The sequence below is a fragment of the Eschrichtius robustus genome, chromosome 3, assembly GCF_028021215.1.
Source record: "Eschrichtius robustus isolate mEscRob2 chromosome 3, mEscRob2.pri, whole genome shotgun sequence".
Classification (NCBI taxonomy): Eukaryota; Metazoa; Chordata; class Mammalia; order Artiodactyla; family Eschrichtiidae; genus Eschrichtius; species Eschrichtius robustus.
In genome coordinates, this window is record NC_090826.1 from 1514222 (window position 1) to 1526851 (window position 12630).

The following is a 12630-nucleotide window of genomic DNA, read 5'->3' on the forward strand; positions in this document are numbered from 1 at the left end:
GTCCACTCCCCAAGCTGTCTTCCCCTCTGAGGAAAGCCGTGCCCAAGGGTCCAGGTCCTGCTGTCCTTCCGGGGCCCTTGTGCCTGTGCACACTGCCCCCGGGATGCCATCGCCCCACTCTCGCCAACCCCAGCAGTGGGCACCCCCCCCGGGTGTGGCCTCCCCGAGCTGGCGTGGGCTGCTGCAGCTCCCAGTGTCCCCAGGGCTTCGGCCCACAATGGGGCAGGGGTTGCTGGGAAAGCCCTTCCTGCATTTCTCAAGTGGGGAGGGGTAGCGAGGGAAGCCCCCATCCCTGGGTGGGCAGGAGTTCTGGGGCTGCCCGGGCCTGCTCCCCCAGGGGCGCAGGGAGGGGACCGTTGGGGAGCCCCTCCCCAGGTCCAGGCAGGTGGGCGCACCCCGGGGAAGGGGCTCCGGGCCAGGGCACCTCTGCTGCGCGCAGCTCCCTGCAGGCCACCTGCCGCAGAGGCAGATCCCGTGACCATGGAGCGTTTCCGAGCAACCGCTTTCCAGGCCAGGCCATGGCCCACTTCTCAGGCTGCAGCGGGATTGGCAAAGCGGAGTTCCACAGCAGCAGGTGGCTGCCCGCCCCAGCCAGCGGGCAGCGAGGACCAGGGCTCCAGCGGACCTCCGTTTGCCTTGGTGGCCTTGGGGGTGGAGGGGTGGGCAGGGGGTCTGCTTCCCCAGAACAAAGCCAGCCTGTGCCCCTCTGGGTGGAGCTGCGTCCCGAGGGACTGAGCAAATGGATGTCACCGTGGCCTGTCCTCGTTGCCCTCACCTGTCCAGCCTGCTGTGGCCTGCGTTGCTGTCCCCGGGAGTGGCTGCAATGAGGGGTCATTCTGTGCAGGCTCTGGGTGTCCAAGTCCTGGGCCTCTCATTCTGTAGGGGCTGGACCAGCAGTGCCCTGTGTGGGCTGGGCCCCTTTACCGGCAGGGGGTGTCCTGATGGCCGGCCCCAGCCTTCCTGGGGATCCTGGGGTCAGGATTCTGGGGTGTGGGACTCAGTAGGGCCCTTGGAGCTCTCCTCTCGGAAGAAGCCCCGAGTTTGGGGAGGGGAGGATTTGGGTGCCGGTGGGCTTCTCCAGCCATTCATGGGGTCCGATTGGCCTCTGCAGCGTCTGGGCCCTGCTGCATTCTCAGTGGCTGAAGAAGAGCCGCTGGACCTGATGTCTCAGGTACAGTACCTGGTGCCGTGGGATGCAGGGAGCCGGCCCGTCCCAGGACCCTCTGGCGAGGGAGCCAAGGCCAGTGGGCACCTGGAACTGGGTGCCAGCCGCTCTGGGTCTGGAACTGCCAGAGACCCAACAGGCGCCTCCTGCACCTGCCCTGGACAGATGTGCACCTGGCCCGCAAGAGGCCCCCCGCCCCCTCAGCGGAGCTAGAGGACGGCCGCCCGACAGGCCCACCCGTGTCTCCCTCGGGTGTGGCGGGCATCGGCTGCTCCTCGGGTTGGTGGGGGGAGCACAGGAGAGCGGAGAGGGGCGGAGGGCCCAAGAGGGGGCCGGGGCGGGCGGGGGCAGGTGGAGGCCTGGGTAGCCCCACCTTCTGGAAGAGGAGAGCCCGTCCAGCACCGCCCCCCATGCTGGGGGGGCATGTCCCAGGAGGTCTTGGGGGCAGGGTTGGGGAGGGTTGGGGGTCAGAGCCCTTGGAGGACTTTGCCGCGGTCAGGGGTGGGAGAGCACTTTCGGGGCACCCCGTCTGCCCCTCCGCCTGCACCGCTGCCTGGGGCCTTCTGTCAGCCGCTGGGGTGGGGAGGACAGGGTCCCCTTCCCGCCTGTGCCCTCACCTTCACCGCCTACCTGCCGTGGGCGGGGCAGGCATCCTCGAAGAGGGTTTGTGTGTGTGTTTGTGTGTGCGTGTGCGTGTTTAGAGTATTTTTAAAGCAACTCTGCAGCTGTGCTCGACTCAGCCGCATTCTCCGGTGGGAGCTCGGCACGTGGCTCATTGTGGGGTTATTTTGGGCTCGGCATTATTGGGAGTTATATTCTGTGTAAGGAGACAGCATCGTTGCAGGCTGAGTTGGGGGGTACCCGATGCATCTTGGGAAGCGGGGCCCAGAGTGAGGTGGGGCCCTTGCGGGCTGTCAGAGTGGCAAGGTGGCCATCTCCGGGGGCTGCCCCCTTCCGCCCGCCCATGGGTTCTGATGGCCTTGCCTGGGGAGTCCTTCCCCGGCCCCGCTTGCAGGGGCTGCTCTGCAGAGACCTGCCGGCTTGAGCTGGACGGCTGAGGGGCCGGGCAGGACAGGCTCTGGGCGGTGCCTGATCCTGGGGGGCTTTTCTCAGGACAGCAGACAGGCAGGCAGACGGACAGGGGCCGACGAAGGCCCAGGGAGAGTCAGCACGGCCACGTTGGGACGTGGGGCACAGGGAGCCCCCCAGCCCACACCCCTTGGGTCTGTAGCTGCAGTTGGGGTCACCAAGCCGCCAGGACCAGATGGCACATCAGACCACAGTGCCAGACCCCTACTGGCCTTTGATCTCCTCCGCCAGCTGCCCGGGACAGGAGGACAGGAGTGGGAGGGGGGCTGCCAGGCCATCCCTCCTAGGAAGACCCTCAAAGGGCCACAGCCCGCCTCTAGGACACGACACCCCCGGTCGTGCAGCAAGGCCCACCTGGCCCTGCCGGGCCAGCAAACGCATCATGCACCCTGCCTCCGGGACGCCTGCTCCTGTCCCGCTGAGGCCCCAGCTGCAGCTGCGGCCCCCATGCCTGCAGGATCTGGGGGGCATCCCGTGGGGGGCACGTGGCTGTGTGCTCCGCCCTGACCTCATGTTCTCTGCCACGTGCTCTCACGTCTCCTAAAAAAGACCTAAATTGCCCCGTGCACTCAGCTGTGCAATTTAGCGTCCTTATAAGCCCGGACGGTGACGCAGCCATCAGTGGCCCCTGAGACACATAGAGGTCAGGCGGAGCCCACGCCACGTGACCCCCACGGGAAGCCCCCCAGCTCCTGCAGGCATCGGGGGCCGCAGCTGCAGCTCGGGCCTCAGCGGGACAGGAGCAGGCGGCGGAGAGGGTGCATGATGGTTTGCTGGCCCGCGTAGGGGACCCAGGCTGGAGGCTGCCACCACCTCAGGCGCCTCCCCTCCTGGGACTCGGGAGCTGGGCCTTCCTCTGACCTTGGCTTGTCCAGGGGTCTTGGTGGGAGGAGTGCCTCGGGCTTGTAGCCCACCCCGTCCTCAGAGGACCAGCCCTCAGCTGGGGTAGGACCCCTCCCACCCATTCCAGGGCCGGGGCAGGGCTGCGCTTGGGGGGCCGAGAGCCGGTCCCAGGGCCACGCAGGCTCCCAGAGGGAAGGGACCTCGGGTTTGCTCCCACTATTGGGACACCACGGGGGTGGGTGACACCTTCCCTGGGCCTCTGCTTCGGGTCCTCTGGCTAGCCTGGGTCCCTGGCCGCCGTCCTTTCCTGAGGAGTGGGGAGCCGTCCCCAAAACCCCCGGGCTGGCCTCTCCTGGCCTCAGGCACCCATGTGTGGCTGCAGTGGCTTTCGGTCCTGCCCTGACGGTCATTACACTGGCGAGTCCTTACCCAGGGTGGCCTGGGGTTGGGGCACTCATGGCTCTCCTCATGGTGGGCTGCATGGGGGGGGCCACTCTTGGAAGAAAGCCTGGACTGACCGGCTGGTGGCTCCATCCATCGGGGACAGGAATACGGTCTGGCCCTGGGGGCCCGTTCTGGGTCAGCCTGCCCCCGATTTGCTGGGACTCCTGCCTGCCTGCCCACTCCGGGGTTGGGGGCGCGTCTGGCGGTGGGGTGGGGGCTGTGAGGGACCAAGGGCTTGGGAGGCCTGTGCACCTCCGCAGCCCCGTGGGCCGTGATACAGCGTCCGTGTCCCCTCTGCTTCCATCTCCAGCTGCCAGCGGCTTCTCTCCGGGTCGCCTGAATGAATGAGGCTCCCGGGGGAACTGAGGTCTGCTGAGGTGGGGGTGGGGGTGAGCCTGCAGGATGGGCTTCCGCTCCTGAGGGGCACCGAGGAACTGCAGGTGGTCAGTTAGGACTCCCTGGAGGGGGCAGCTTTCCTCCAAGTGACTGCCCAGAGGCTGACCAGCGCTCACCCCGTGTCAAGGTGGCACCTGCAGGGGTGGGTGGGGCGGGGCAGTTCCCGTCCTGCCCACAGGGTGCTGGGCGCTGCTCCCCGCCCTTTGCTGGACACCCCAGTGACTCACCCGCCCCACAGGCCGACCCTCTTGCTTCTTTTCTTTTTTTGCCCTAAAGAGAAAATAAACATTTGCATATGTAGCACTTGATGACTGCTGGGTCCACTCATCCGCGGGGGGAGCTGGGGGTGCAGAGGGCACAGGGGAGGGCAGGCGGCCAAGGGCCTGGTGCCCGGGCTCCCAGTGCTGTGTCCTCCAGGGCTTGACTCCCCCCAGGCTGTGGGTGAAAGTGCGTGTCGAGGGGACCCGTGTGGCAGTCACCGTGGGGCAGGGGATGTGACCTGTCACCACCCAAGGTCTGTCATCCTCGGGAGCCTGAGAGTGAAGGAAAGGTGACAGGCTGGGGCTGGGGCCTCGGGGAAGCTGAGCAGGAGGCTTATGGACACGGGTGCCCAGACTGACCGCTTGTGGCCGGTGCCCTCTGCCTGGGGCCGCCGGAGGGACCCCTCCACATCCCACCAGGCACTGAACCCACGGCTGTCTGGTGGGTGGGCCCCCTGGTCGAGTAGGATCTTGCGGTCTCTGTCTTGTCTTGAGGGAAAATGTTTTCCAGGTGCCCTGGCCCCGAGCTCTGTAGTCACACACCCCCAGCTGTGCATTCACACCCCCCCACCTCCCTGAGCTCTGTGTTCACACCCCCCCCACCTCCCCGAGCTCTGTATTCACACCCCCCCACCTCCCCCAGCTGTGCGTTCACACCCCCCCACCTCCCCGAGCTCTGTGTTCACACCCCCCCACCTCCCCGAGCTCTGTGTTCACACCCCCCCACCTCCCTGAGCTCTGTGTTCACACCCCCCCAGCTGTGCATTCACACCCTCCCAACTCCCCGAGCTCTGTGTTCACACCCCCCCACCTCCCCGAGCTCTGTGTTCACACCCCCCCACCTCCCTGAGCTCTGTGTTCACACCCCCCCAGCTGTGCATTCAAACCCCCCCAATTCCCCGAGTTCTGTGTTCACACCCCCCCAGCTGTGCATTCACACCCCCCACCTCCCCCAGCTCTGTGTTCACACCCCCCCAGCTGTGCGTTCACACCACCACCCCCCCCCCCCCGACACCCTGTGTCCCCCTTGCTAGGGGCTCAGGGCACTGCCTGAGTCTCCAGAGGAGCGAGGTCAGGATTAGAGCCCCAGTGACTCCAGTGCGGGGGGAGGGGTGGAGGGATAGTGGCTCTGAACTGGGGGCCGGCGAGGCCTCCTGGCACACCTGAGCTCCCAGAAGCTGGTACGGGGTTGCCCCCGACCCCCCATAGACCATCTCCACGGGATGGTCTCGAGGCCGAGCTTCATTCCCCTCGTCCACCTCTTGTGTCCCCAGTCTCACTGGCTTTGAACATCTGTGGGGATGCAACCATCGTCCCTCTGGTGTAAAGGTGATTAAAGTCGGGGTGTCGCGGTGTGGGTGGCCGGCTCCTTGCACTGGGGCTCCGTCTCCCAGTGACCGGGGCAGCCCGTGGCCACTGGTTAGGATTACATGACCCCCCCCAGAGAGTTCTCGCCCCTGTGCTGACCATGGCCTTGTGGGGACCTGGCCCCTCTTTGTAAAGCGTCAGCCCTGAAGCCCCTCCCAGTCCACGTCTGGGGCTGGAGCTCAGGATGCGCTGAGGGACCGGTTGGGAATCTGGCAGGTGCCGAGGGTTGGGAAGGCTCTCTCCACGCGCCAGGAGCCCCCGGGGCTGAACCGTGAGCCGTTCCCTCCGTGGCCTCGTCCCAGGCGGCCTCGCCTTCCCCGTTTAAGTCATCATGACAAATTCAACCCTCACCATGAGCCCTCTCTAACTTGTTTATTGGATTTTGTGGTTGGAGACACGTGCTAGCACCCAGGATTTCTGAATGGTTTCCATTCTACCAATGAACACCAAGTAAGCAGTTGTCTGGATGTAGTGATGCGGTAAAGTTGGAAATAATTTGTACATAAAATTGCACTTCCGGGAAGACCCGGGGTAGGCGGCCTTTGGAGGGTGGCGAATGCCCTGTCACAGGGCCGTACATCCTCGGCACGGTGAGGGGGTGGGAGCTGATGGCCAAGGAGGGGTCTAGTACCCACCCCCCCCCACTCGCTCTCCTCGGCCCCTTTGTGCCCTGAGCTGGGTCCTGGGCCGAGAGCTCTTCTCGCCGTGGTGAGCATGGCCCCGCCGACACCTCTGCCCCTGCCCCGGTGCTCCCTGACGGTGGACGCTGCTTCTGCTTGCTCATTACTCCCCGGCCCCAAGCTCAATGCCTGGCACACAGCAGGTGCTTAATAAACGTTGGCTGTCGGCTGCGGGGTGGGCAGCGGAATAGGTGGGAGGGGGAAGGGCAAGGGAAGATGGCCCAGGGACACACAGGTTGCCGAACCTGGCCTGGGATGGGGGGTGCATGCCGCCTGCGCCCCCTCTGGCCCGGGAACACGTGCAAGGCCTGCGGGCCTGGTAGCCAAAGGCAGGGCTTTGCATGCATGTGCTTCTAGTTTCAAGGATGTCTGTATTTTTAATTGATGCAAGTGGCCAAGTGGCTTCCCGTCCCCATGCCTGGGTGGCACACGGGCGCCAAGATGGTGCAGCACAGGCTGGTGAGGCTGAAGGGGACGCCCAGGTGCTGGGGGCCTGGCCTGGCCTGCCACGGGGCAAGTGGTGGGCAGCTCCGCACAGAGCCTGCGGGGGGTGTTGGGGGTTGCCCTGGGTGGGCCGGGCCAGCGACTGTGCGGCCGCGTTTGGCCCGGCGTCTGGCCCCTGTCTTGGTGCCAGGCTGGCCGTGGCTCTGCCCGGCATGCATGCGGGCGCGGAATCTAGGTCAGGCTGGTGCAGGGGGTCCGGGAGGCGAGGGCGGTGCCGGCTTCCACGGGCTCTGTCCTGTGACTGGGCCGCGGCAGCCTGGGGCTGGGCGCTGACCCAGTGACCCGGCCGGGCCCCCGGCTGATCAGGGCTTGAGGTTGTCCTGAGGGGGCGCGGAGGGAGGCGCGTGGATGGGCTGTGGCTGCAGGTACCGCTGTCTGAGTGCAGACCGGGCCCCTGGGCAGCTGGGGGCCTGGGCACGAGGGTGTGGCCTCGGCCATTCAGGCAGAGCCTTCTGGAAGCTCTCCTCCCTCCCGCTGTCCGTGGCTTCCTCCCCCTGCCGGCCCATCGGCGCCCTGGATCGCCCCATTCTTCTTGCCTCCTCCCACGGGTTCGTCTGCGGCCCCAGGGCTCTGGCCAGATGGGGGCCTCGGCTCCCCTCCTGCGCCGGCAGCCCTTGAGGAGGCTGTGGGGATGAGGACCTCCCCGGCCAGTGGGACTCCACCGCCCCTGGTGCACCCTGAATCCAACCATTCCAGGCTGTCGTTTCCAGTTTGTTTCGTCCTTCTGCCTGGGAGTGTGGCGAAGATGGTCTTTTCGAAGTGTCTGCTGGCTCCACCAGGCTTGGGGGACCAGGAGACAGGCTCATGCCCTTGTTGGGGGCTGGCACGGGGGTGCCGGGGGCAGTGGGGGTGCCAGGCCCAGAGCAGCACCCTGCCCACCCGGGGCCTCTGCGTCGGGGGTCTCCTGGGCTGTTCACCCCGCACCCCACGTTTCTGGGATCCTCGGGTCCCACTTTCTTGGGGCATCTTCTCAGATGCCGCTCTCTTGGTTTGCGCAGGCTGCATACCTCACTGCTACTTTACGCTCCAGCCGGCCCCCTCTGTCTCCCCCAGCGGCCTGTGGTCACTTTGGGCAGCTGTGGGCAGGCTGGCTCCCCTGGGTCTGTGACCACAGCCTCAGGCCCGAGCCCCGGACTCAGCTCATCACAGGGGTGACCCCGTGGGCGCCTCCGGGCCTGGGGGAGCAGGGACTCTTCATATGGGGGACATCGCGGGGCCCAGACAGAGGGGCTGTCCCCTGCCTGGTCCCCGTGTGCCACTTGCTTCTCCCTCCCCAGCTGCTTCCCGAGGCAGGATGTTGCTCAGCCCGTACTGGCGTGTTGAGTGTGTGTCTCAGGTGGTGGGGTGGGTCCTGCCACCCACGAGGGCCTCCCGAGCGGCTCAGTCCCTTAACAGAAGCCTTACCATTTGCAGAGCTCTTAAACCAACCAAGAAAGCGACGCTAAATTGGCTTCAGTGTTGAATAATTAATAAAACTTCGCCTGCGTGGCTGCCGGGCCGTGTGTCTCTCCCAAGAGCGGGGCCGTCAGTACTCTGTCGTCACCCAAGCAGCCGCCTTTCCATCTTCAAACAAGCGCTCGACTCTTTGGAGAGGTGTTTAAGATGTGCCGCATGCTGGCTGGGGTGGGCCGCGGCGCCCACACTTGAGGTGGCAGGAGGGGGCCAGTGTGACCTTTGGGGTGACCCAACTGGAAGGGGAGCTGCCTGGGGTCAGGGCCTGGGTCCTGGTCTCGGCTCTGGCTCTGCCTGGCTGTGAACCCCGGGCAAGACCCCTCTGTTTAGTTTTCCTTTCGGAAAAGCAGAGAGGTTGGACCCGGTGGCCTTTGGGGCCCCTTCTAACTGGGACATTCTGAAGAAGCAGCCTTGGAGAAGCAGAATCAGGGACCCGCCGGGGCCCCTCTGCTGTGCACGGGTTGCCCGCTGCTGGTGGGCCCTCGGCAGAGCCCTGCCTGCAACTGGGCTGCAGCCTCAAATCAGTTTCTCGAGCGGGTCGTGGGGAAGTGTCTCCTTGGAGATTTATGTAGGACGGAAGTCGGAAGCCGAAATCCGAGGTGCCCCATGGAGGTTTCTGAGGGTGTAAGTCTGCTTTTACTCCCCTGGTGGGAAGGTGATCGCTCACGGCCTCTTGCTCCTGGGGGTGTCAGGCTCAGTGGCTGCTGCCGCCCAGGCACGGGTCAGGGCCGCGCTCTTCGCACAGCGGCCCCCCCCCCCGCAAAGTGGGCATTGCCCTTGGACCTTCGGCGCAAGATGGCCTGGCCCCGGCTGGTACCCCACCAGGTACCCACTGCTCCGCACTGCCCTCCAGACCTTCTTCCATGGCCTCAGGTGGGGCTCCAGGCTGGCCACCCCCTCAGAACTGCTGGACCTTTCTCGGTTACAGACAGGGACGCTGAGGGCAGAGAGCGGTGAATTCCATGTGTCATGTGGAGGCTGACCCAGGCTGTGCACGGAGGCGCCCCTACGAGCCTCTGGGCACACACACGTGCACACACACAGGCCCTTGCGGCCCCCCCAAGACAGGAGAGGCCCTGGCCTGGTCACGGCCCACGTCTCCAGCCTCGCCCTGGGACAGGGGCTGCCTAATGGTTTTTTTGGGAGATCAGAGGTGTAGGAGTTCTTCCTGCAGGACCACAAGAGAGGGGCTGCCTTTTACCCTTCAAGTAAATCGTGAAACTCTAAGTGGAAAGTGGGTTTCAGGCTGTGGCAGGGCACTGGTGGACCATGGATGTCGGGGACCCAGGTTCTGCCCCCCTGAGACCTTGGGCTGCCCCCACCCTTCTTGGGCGCGCGTGGGGAGCATCAGGGCCAGGTCTGGGTGGGGCAGCCCAGGGCCGGGAAGAGGGGAGGGCTCGGCAGGGTCCCCATGCGGCCCTGGTTGTTGGGAGCAGACAGTGAGTGGCTGCCCCCCTTTGCAGAGCCTGGCCCCTGGAGCACGTGTGCAGTGTTCCCATTGTTCAGGCAGGGAAACCGAGGTGACACATGAGGTTTGCCCACTTACAGGCCTGGCCGGGAACCCAGGGCTCTGGGTCCAAAGTCCAGGCTGGCCTCCAGATCTTAGGGCACAGTCTCCTCCCGGCAATGCTTGGGTGGACCCAGCTGGAGCTCATGGCCAGGTCCAGCCTCAGACTGGCCCCTGTCCGGGCACAGCACTTTAGACCTGGAACGCAGGGACCCCATCCCAGAGAGGGGGTAGAGGGACGACTGCTCTAGGCTCAATCCTCCTCCGCTGTTTAGACCTGTGAGGCCACACCCACTGCCCCTGCCCTGGGTGTCCAGGCCTGGGCTCTGTCCTCAGGGCTGGGGAAGCCCTGGCGCTCTGCCCCCCAGTCAGGCAGGTTTATGCAGCTGGGCCTGACCTCGAAGCAGGGGTGCTGCACACAGGAGCAGGGTGGTGGGAGGGAGGCAGCTCAGGCTGTAGAAGGGCAGTGCACCCGGCCGGGGACAGAAGTGGGGCTCAAGGGCACAAGGTGCCCACCCCAGCGAGAGGGGCTCAGGCAGGGGCCCCGCGCCCACTCTCCATCACCTGACTGTGTATTCCAGTCCCCTTCCTCAAACAAGAAGGAAATTAAACTCCTGGGGGCTGGCAGGCCCTTCCTCCCACCCACTGCTAGCCAGGCCAGAGGCTCTCAAAGGCGGAATTTTGCTTAAATGCCCAGAAAGGAGATTTAGGAGATCAGAATCTTAAGCAAATTAACATGTGCAGCAGGAGGCTTTTAATCGCCGCCTTTAATCGCAGGCCCGGGTAACGGAAATCATCTCGCTGGGCTGCAAGTGGTGGGCGGGGCTGGCGACACCCATGGATTATTCATTAGAACCTGAACCTGAGTTTCATCCGACTTCTCCTCAGGGTGGGGCTCAGGGGCCTTTGGTCCACTCCAGGGAGACGAGGCTGGGCCGGCCAGAGCCCCCTCCCCCAGGGACCCTGTGGTCCGCGCGCCCTCCAGCACATTCTCACTCTCTCGGGTCTGGCTTTGGTTTTGCCTCTCATCTCCTCTCCCTTGGTCCCCTCTCTCCCTGCCTCGGTTTCTCCTCTTCTGAGAGTTTGGGGCTGCTGGGCCTTTCCCAGAGGGGACCGGACTTACCAAACCCAGGTGTGGGCTGCTGGACCGCCCCTCCCCGCTTCGCTCCCTGGCCTCTGGTTGGCTCTTGCACATTTGCACTTGGTGCCACTGCTTGCACTGACTGGACCCCTGTCCTTGGCTTCAGCTGTAGGACCCCCTCCTGCTGCCAGCAGCAGGAACTTCAGTCAGACTTGGCGCCGGAGGGAGGGTGCCGCCCCTCCCTCCCGTGGTCTCTGCCAGCCCTGCGGACCCTGGCTGTGCTGAGCAAACACACGACCAGCGTGGACACGGGAGGGTCACAGTGTCAGGTCACCCTGGCTGTGCTGAGCAAACACATGACCAGCGTGGACACGGGAGGGTCACAGTGTCAGGTCACGAGGGCAGGTCCCCAGAGCCCAGGCGGTGGCCAATCTGGCCCAAGGGCCAGGTCTCCAGGAGGGGCAGGCAAGGGGGGACGGCTGCCCCTCTAAGGGAGCTGGGCAGTGGGCCCTGGGCCTTCCCTGGGTGGGATCCAGGTGGTGGTGGTGACAGCTGACGTGCTCCCCTCCCCATCGGCACCTGGGTGCCTTGCCTGGCAAGAGGCAGTCACCCCTCGGAAGGCGGCAACTCAAGAGAGCCCTGAGGAGCCCCAGGTCCTCCGGCTCAGGCCTGATGCCTGCCTGCCCGTCCCCAGACCAGGCTCCCCATTCCCTGTAAACCTCCCCAGGCCACCCCCTGGGCTGTGGGTCAGCCCTGACAGACGGGGCTTCGGGCAGAAGCAGCAGCTTTCCAAACAGCCCCCGAGGGACTGAAATCTCTTTTGTTGATGTGGGAAATGTAATTTCCCTCAGATGCTGGATGCAGCAGGTCAAACCAGAGCACAGCGGGGGGAGGCAGGCTTTGCTGGGGATCGGGACCAGGTGGGGGCTGCTTGGCACTTGCCCTCCTGAGACTCTGCCCCCGGCTTCGCTCCCAGCAGGACCCCTCCAGGCGGCGTGCAGAGGCGGGCGTGGGGGGCTATTCTCCGGTACCCCCAGCAGCCCCACCACCTCCCAGCCCCCACAGGCCTCTGCAGGACCCTCACTGGGGGATGCGTGGAAGGCAGGGAGGGAGCACGGGAGGGATTTGGATGCCGAGGGGGCTGGGCTGTCACCAGGGGCCCTGGGACCCCCACCGTTGTCATCCTGCACACCCCCCACCAGGACAGCCAGTGAAATGTCACCCTAGCCACCTCTGAAGCGGCGAGCCTTCCGGGGGCCCCTTGTGGGGTGGGGTGACTTGTCCTGGATCCAGCCCATGGGCCTGGGAGGAGGCTCTGTGCAGTGGCGTGGGGGGATGCCAGCTGGGGGACATTTGGCTCCTGGGGGGATGCAAGCGTCTACCCGCTCTGGTAGAAGGGCCAACCTGGAGGATGGGAGGGAGGCCAGGAACAGCCAGGGGTGGTGGGCAGAGCCCCTGCTGGAGGAGCGCACAGCACCACCCCATCCCATGCTCCTGCCTCTGCCCGCACACCCTGCCCCCCACTCCCACCCCTACACGTGCCCCGCGTGCACCATTCCACCCTCTGTGGTTCCCAGCCTGTCAGCGGCAGTGGCAGCGAAGGGTTAAGGCAGGCGGGGATCCCGCGGGAGGGGCGGTCCCGGCAGCAGCGGCAGCCGGGCAAGGGCAGCGCGTTGGTCGGGCATGGGCACGCGAGGGGTGCCCAGCTTGGACACGGGGACACACGGGGCCAGCACGCTGCCTGGGGACCCCTCAGGCTGTGCCGGTGGCAGCTGGGGTGGAGCCTGCGGGCCATGGCAGTGCCCGGGGACCCTGGCGGGCTCAGCCGGGACCAAGGTAAG